Here is a 7,932-nt window from a genome sequence, read left to right on the forward strand (position 1 = left end):
CCAATGAGTTAGATGATCTATTATCACCAGTAAATACTTATATCTCTGTACTTGTGGTAATTCTGTAAAGTCTATCTGTACACATTGAAATGGCCTTTTCGCTAATTCTCTACCTCCTTGAGGTAATTTTCTCATTACTTTTCTATTTATCTTCTGACACACCATGCATTCTCCAGTTATTATCTTGGCAATTTCTCATACCCCGATACACACATAAGTTCTCATAAAGTGATCGTGTAAAGCTTGAGTACCCCAATGGGTTGAGGCATGTAGGTCCTCAAATATCTTTCTGGTTAATGCCTTGTTTAATACTTGTCTACCGTCTGGCATCCTCCATTCCCCTTTTCCGTTTTGGACTGCACCATGTCTTAGTAATTCCTCTTGTTCTTTTTCATTAACTATAGGGATCTCCTCCTTTTCTTGATTTTCCTCATTCCCATCTCCTACTTCATTTAACCTGAAGATCTTTTCAGAATCTTCTAGAGTGGCCTTTTTTGCAGTTACGTCTGCCAAGTTGTTCCCTTTCATTTCTCTAGTATCGCCTTTTTGATGTCCCTTTATATGTACCACTGCAATTTCTTTTGGTCCTTTCAAGGGTTCTAACACTGCCTTTATGAGGTCTTCATGAATTAGGGTTTTTCCCTTTGAGTTAACAAATCCTCTCTCTGCCCAGATCTTCCCAAAAGTATGTACTACCCCATAGGCATATTTAGAGTCAGTGAATATGGTACCACTCCTTTGATCAAGCCATTTTAGCCCTTTTAAAAATGCATATCGTTCACAGCATTGTGCAGACCAACTATGGGGAAGCTTTCCTTTTTTTAGGACTGTAATCGTATGTCCATTTACAATAGCATACCCTGATACTCGCTTACCATCTACTACTACAGTGATGAACCATCTATAAACAGTATATCTCCTTTAGGTAAAGGTAGTTCTAATAAATCTTCTGTAATTTTTATCTCCAAAATCTATGGTTTCAAGGCAGTGATGTTCCAATTCTTCTTTTGGTTCTCCATATAAAAATTGTGCAGGATTTTGGATCCTTGTTGTTGTCAATTCTATAGTTTCACTTTTGTTTAATAACAATTCATATTTTAAAAGTCTGCTATCTGAAATCCATTGACAGGCTTTCTTACTCAGTACACTTTTTGTATCATGGGGAGTATACACCTTGATCTTGTTTCCTAGTGTCAACTTGTAACCTTCCTCCACAAGAGTTACAGTTCCAGCCACTGCCTGGAGACAAGTGGGCCGCCCTCTAACAACCGGATCCAGCCACTTGGAGAGATAAGCAATGGGTTTTCGCACCCCACACCATTCTTGTACAATAACTCCATAAGCTATTCCTTCTTCTACATTGATGAATAGTTCAAACAGTCTATTTAAATCTGGTAAACTTAGTACTGGAGCATTTGCCAACTTTTCTTTTAGGTCTTCTAACTTTTTCTCATCATTTTCATCCCAACTTATGGGCTCATTTTCAACTAATTTATCATATAGAAACTTCACTAATTTTGTGTGTCCATCTATCCATAATTTACAGTACCCAATTAATCCCAGTAATTTTCTCATATCTGTTTTTGGTTTTGGTGCTGGCAATGATAGTATTCCCTGAATTCGGTCAGCATTTAATCTCTTATATGCTTTCCCAATTATTTGGCCTAGATACTTTACTTTTGGTGCCACAAATTGTAACTTTCTTTTAGATAATTTTAACCCCTTTTCCCCTAGGAAGTTCAGTAAATTAACAGTTGTGGTTTGTACCTCTTCTTTCTGTTCCCCAGAAATTAATAGATCATCTACATACTGTAGGATTTGAGATCCTTTTTCAGGTATAAACTGGTTCATTAGTTCTTCTAGGGTTTGGCCAAATAGGTTTGGTGACTCCGTGAATCCCTGAGGCAACCTTGTCCATTGTAATTGTTGTTTTCTCCCAGTTTCCTCATCTTCCCATTCAAACGTGAACCATTTTCTACTTTCTTTCTCAAGCGGACAGGACCAAAAAGCATCTTTTAAATCTATAACACTAAACCATGCATGTCTCGATGGTACTTTGCTCAATAAATTATATGGGTTGGCTACTACTGGATATCGAGTAACAGTTTCCTTGTTTACTTCTCGTAAATCTTGGACTAATCGGTATGTACAATCGGTTTTCTTTATGGGGTAATATTGGGGTGTTATGTGGAGACACGCATGGTTCTAAAATTCCTTCTTTAATTAAGTCTTAAATTACAGGTGTTAATCCCCATTTCCTGTCTAGGGAAATTGGATATTGTTTAACTCTTAATGGGGAAATGTCAGGTTTCATTTTGATTTCTATGGGTGGAATTTCCAACAGTCCATGACCCCCTCCTTCTGCCCACACTCTTGGATCTATCTCTCTCTCATCTTCTTCTTTTAAAACCATCATTTTCACTACCATACATTTTCCTTCAGGGACTACCCCTATTCTTAATGGCACTTGTAAATCCCAGCCTAAGAGGTTGGAGTCTAATTCAGGCATATACAGCAGGTCAGCACAGTCTTCTCTGAAACTTCCTTTTATAGGTACTTCTTCAATAATGGGTACTTCAAAAGGGTTATTCTCAGCACCTTTGACTTTACAGCTTCCATTACTTAATTTGCATCCCTTGGGAATCTTTGAAGTACTTGAACGATCTGCTCCAGTATCCACTAAAAATTCCATTTTCTTGCTCTGAGGGCCAATTTCTAGGTTTACCAGGGGCTCCTTTTGATGTCTCCAATATCATCCCTCAGAGCGCAGAGCCCCTGACACCCCTAGTCCTCTCCTTTCAGCCTTCTTCCTAAGGTGTCTTGTTCCTGAGCAATAGCCTCATCCATCTTTCTTTTTCTGCAGAAATTTCTGGTATGTCCTTTCTTACCACAATAAAAGCATATGATTTCTGCCCAAGGTGGTCTTCTCTCGGGCCAAGGTGACTTATTATCTCTGTCTGGCTCATACCTCCTACTTGGCGGATCTTTAAACCCATTTATTCTTGGACCTGTGTACTCACTTTTTCCATCTTCTGGTGACTCCCTATTCTCAAATCTAGCACTTTCTCTAGCTACTGCTACCATAATTTTTGCTTTTGTCCTGGTCTTCTCCTCGTCCCTCTTTAGATATACTTTCTGCGCCTCTCTTAATAACTCGTTCATTCCTTTTTCCTGCCAATCATCTAACTTTTCATATTTCCTTTGTATATCCACCCAGGCCTTAGTTACAAATTGAATTTTAACTAAAACTTGTCCTTCCAGACTATCTGGATCCACACTTGAGTATAACTGAAAGTTTCTTTTTAATCTTTCTAACCAGGTGCTGGGTGATTCATCTTGCTCCTGTTGACTATCAAATGCCAATCTTGCATTATTTGTTCTTGGGACTGCCTCTCTTATCCCTCTTACAGTTAGTGTCCTATATTGCCTCATGCTTGCTTTTCCCTCTTCCTGGCTTGGATCCCAATTTGGTGGGTTAACAGGCATTTTATCTTCCCCTCTAGGACCCCCTCTATTTTCTCTTTCCCAAATCCTCATACCCGCAGTATGAATCATTTGTATTTCTTCGGAAGAGAACAATAGTTCTAGGATAGAATTTAATTCCTCCCACGTAAAGATGTTAGGCCCTAAGAATTGGTCTAATTGTTGGGAGATGCCTATTGGGTCTTCTAATAAATTTTTAATTTCTTTCTTAAAATTTCTAACTTCAGTTAATGGGGCATTCACAAAACCAATACTGCCTCCGTCCCCTCCATAGGCACTTCCCTTAGAGGAAACAACTTTTCAGTTCTCCCACATTCATCTTGAATTTTCTTTCCTTGGAACCTTGTATTATATTGATGGCTTGCTACATGCTCATCTGGTTCAATTAACTTCTTTTCCTCTATATCTGTACAACAACAGGCCTTTTTCACTCCCTGACCTTTTGTTCACAAACTTTCCTCCTGCTTTTGACTCTCACTATGTTGGCGTATAGGGGATAAATAAAAAGGAATGTTTTGTGATGTTCCAGGAATAAGAATAGGGGAAGAGGTACTTTGGGTTATGGGTTGAAGTATGGGGGAAAAATAAAGAGGGGTGTTTTGGGAGCCAAGACTGGGGTATGGACACTCTGAGTGGTACTAGAGACCGGTGTCTGGGTACTTGAGGAACTGGAGGGAATCTGCCAAATTGAAGGAGTACTAGAATGGGCAGATTCTGGTATATTTGGGAAGGGAGGTGATACAGAAGAGGGGATGCCTGGAGCAGGACAATTTGAATTAAAAGGTTGACATGATTTTAAAACTCCTGTGGGAGTAGATACTGAAATTGCATCCACCTCGTGAGATGGTACCAAGGGGTACAAGGTTGGAGGGGGAGGAGGAAGGTGGTCTATAGGAGGAGTTGGAGAGGAGGTAACAGGAGGTAATCTAAGGGATCAGGAGGGGGAGGCGGAGGAAGATGATCTAAATGATCCCACCTCCTTTCTGGTAGCTTAGTTTCTTCTTTTTCCTCTTCTCTGGATACTTTATATGATTTTATTTCCTCTTCCTGTTTCTCCCTTTCTAACCAGCATTTAGCATATCTAATCTCTTCGTCACAAGGTTCTACTTGGGTATTGACATATTTAATTAAAGCTATACATAGCCATCTTTCTTTTGTCCCGTACCAAGGCCAATAAATAGGTCCTTCAGCAATACTTTCTTTAGGCCATATTTCTGTACAGTATCTTATCATTTTTATCTTATCTAGATCCTTCATTCCCTCCTTAGTATCCCAATTATTTAAAAGTTCACCTAAAGGACTACTAGGAGGTATTTTCTTAAAAACTTCCTTCCCTTTTCTCTTCCTGCTGGCACTTTTTCCAGCACACTGTCCCATCTTTATCTAGCAACTGGTATTCAAATACAATTTTTTTTTAATAAGGAATATAAGACAAAGATGGCAACTTTAAAGAAATGTTTGACATGGGAAACAAAATAAATATGGTGGCTTTAGTGGGAAACAAAAGCAAATAAAAAGGCAACTTAAAGAAATATTTAGTGTGGGAAACAAAATAAATATGGTGGTTAACAAGGGTTTTGGAATAATAATGTCAATTCAAATGAACATTTATAACCTAAGAATAGTGAAATATTGAAATTAATTCCAAAAAGAAATTTAATATCTTTCCTTTTAGTTGGAAAACTAAACAATAATGGTGGCTTATTCGAGAAATGAAATAACTTACAACCACCTGCTCAACTAAATACAAAATAGACGCAGTAAGCCACTTACTCTGCACAAGTGGCCTCTGCGCACCACACTCAACCACGTACAAAATGGCCTCAACGAGCCACTAACTCAAAATGGCCGCTTCTCAGCTCACCACACAGAAAACTCAAAAATTCCTAAGGAGTGGTCGAAGGACTTTTGGCCTGCCCTCACCTCCGAACCTCACTCCTTAGGGGCCCCGACTCTTAACATACAAAATAGAAAAAAAATTCACCCTAACATAAGCCAGTTCTAACCTCCCCTTAAGCCCTAGTGACTGAAAGGGCCCTTCCGCAGCCGGTGGCCCACCTCCCCCCTGCGGGTCACCGTCCCTGTGAAGTCTGTTTTCAGCCACCCCTACGACCCCCTTTAGCTGGGATCCTAGCTCAGGATAAGCCTGCTTCCCCTCTATGACCCCCTTCCCACTGGGGTCCTAGTTTGAGGGGACCCTACGTCCCTTGGCTTGGGCACCCTCCCCTTCCCCGGCTTCAGAAAAGGGGCACTCCCCTACACAGTGGCCACTTTGTTCAGTGGGCTCCGTATAGGAGTATTTTCTCCCACCCCCAAGGTCCTAGTTCCTCAGGGACTAGACTCCCCCAGTCTATCCCTGAGGAACAGCCCTCCAGGAGGTTTGAGCTAGCAGTTGGAGCTCTACCTCTCACTGGGCAAGTCCGCCCCACTAATCTCCCTCGGGTGCCCCTATGACCCCCCAATGGGATCCTAGTTTGGGATACCAAGTGTGTCCCCATCTATGACCCCCCAATGGCATCCTAGTTCAAGGGGTACAACTCAGGCCAACAGCTCAAACCACCCCTAGGAGCCTCCAATCACGGGAGGAACAGGAGCCTGAGCAGCTATAGGTGAGCACTCCCTGTCTCCCCTACTGCCGGGGGTCCATAGAGGTACACTCACTTCCCTCCATTCCTGGCCGACCCCCACGCGGGGGTCTGGAATCGCCGTACTGGGAGGCCTGCATTCGCTTCAGGGGTCTGTACTCACAGCCCCCGTCTCATTCACACACACGCAGTTTGCACCCCCTATTACCTTTAACCCCACTCATGTTTCTCTGAGGCAACGTGAGCTCCGCTCCCTCTCGGAGGGCTCTCACCTTTTGTGTCGCTGTGTTCTCTGCAGCCTCGGGTACAGGCGCAATCCCTTCCGCGGTCCAATGTAGCCCAATCTCTGGCAGCCAAAAAGGTGGGTGGATGTGTCTCCCAGGTCCTGGGCTACCCTGGACTGTTTCGGGGCGTGGCCTATCCCAGACGAGTCCCCAGAAAGATGTTAAGAGTATGAACGAGATCAAACTTTCTCTGGAGAAAGAGGTTCTCATTTATTAAAATAGCTGCAAGGAATGGAGTACCTAAGATAAGCCCAAGCACCCACACAGCGAGCCAAAAACAGAACAGTGCACTACCCCCAAGTGCACTGAGGTTCTCCCCAGAAAACAAGTTTCCAAAAAGAAGAACCTCGACCTAACTGAACTCTCCCCCATTTATAGCACCCTTTGAGTCCAGGATTGGTCCATTTTGGATCCGCATGGTGATTGGTCCATTTCCAGGTTTCTCATTGGTCCTTAATGCCGTTCATTCTGGACCAATTGTTTCTGCAGAGCTTTGAATGATTGGTCAGATCTTCCATCCAAACCCTCTTCGAACTCGCCTTGCCCCACCAGGCTACCCTTCCACCAAACCCTGGACCCTTCTCCTAGAACATTCTAATAAGCCCCCCCACTCTTAACATAATACAATTAATATAACATAATTAATATAATAAAATTGAATCATACCCTAATTAAACATAACTTAACTTTTACTTATAACAGGGGACACCAGCCTGCCAGGGCCACTGCAGGGCTGGGGACAGCAGGGTGGGGACATGACATCCCCCGAGGACTCACCTGTGAGGCCGAGTGTCTGGGCTGGAAGGGAGAAGGGACAGGGCTGGGTGGAGGTGGCACTGTGGGGACAGCACCACACGGGGTATAGGGTGTGGGGGCTGTCTCCAAACTGTCCCTGTGGGGACAGCAGTTCTTGTGGGAAAGTTTGTCTGGGTGGTCCCCAAGAGATTTGGCGAGGCAGGGGAATATGTCTGTGTCACAGCCACCCATGCACAACATCTGTGTGGCAGAGACACCTTGGGAACAGGGACACCAAGGCCACCCTGGGCTGATGAAGAACATCGGGACACCACAGGCACAGCCCATGCTGGCTCAGGTCACCCCCACCAGCTCATGATGCCCTCCCCATGATCCCATCCCCATGGCCACATCCTCATGGTCCTTGTCACCTTCTGTGCCTGCATCCCAGTTCCCTTGTCCCCATCCCCAGAGCTACCTGAGCCCAAAGGTGCCAGTCCCCACATTCCTGTGCCCACATCCCCATCCCCAAATTCCTGCCCCCTCTTCCTGTCCCCAAAGCCCTACATCACCAGTCCCACCAAGGTCCACTCTGGGTAACATGGACTGGCACTGCTGCCATTGGGGACATCAGGGTACCCCAAAGTCCCCCTCTTCCCCCTCCCCCTCCCCGGGGTGTCAGGCCCGTGCCCGGGGCACTCACCCCACAGGAGCAGCGCCACCTTCCCGGCCATCCCGGTGTCCCCAGCCATGTGCACTGGCTGTCACTCGCTGCTGTGGCCACCACTCCCCTGGGTGGTGGCTCTTTGGCCAAAGGGGAAGGAAGCGAGGTCACGTCCGTCCCC

The sequence above is a fragment of the Agelaius tricolor genome, unplaced genomic scaffold, assembly GCF_023055355.1.
Source record: "Agelaius tricolor isolate 1412-34295 unplaced genomic scaffold, bAgeTri1.0.p SCAF_52, whole genome shotgun sequence".
In the NCBI taxonomy this organism is placed as follows: Eukaryota; Metazoa; Chordata; class Aves; order Passeriformes; family Icteridae; genus Agelaius; species Agelaius tricolor.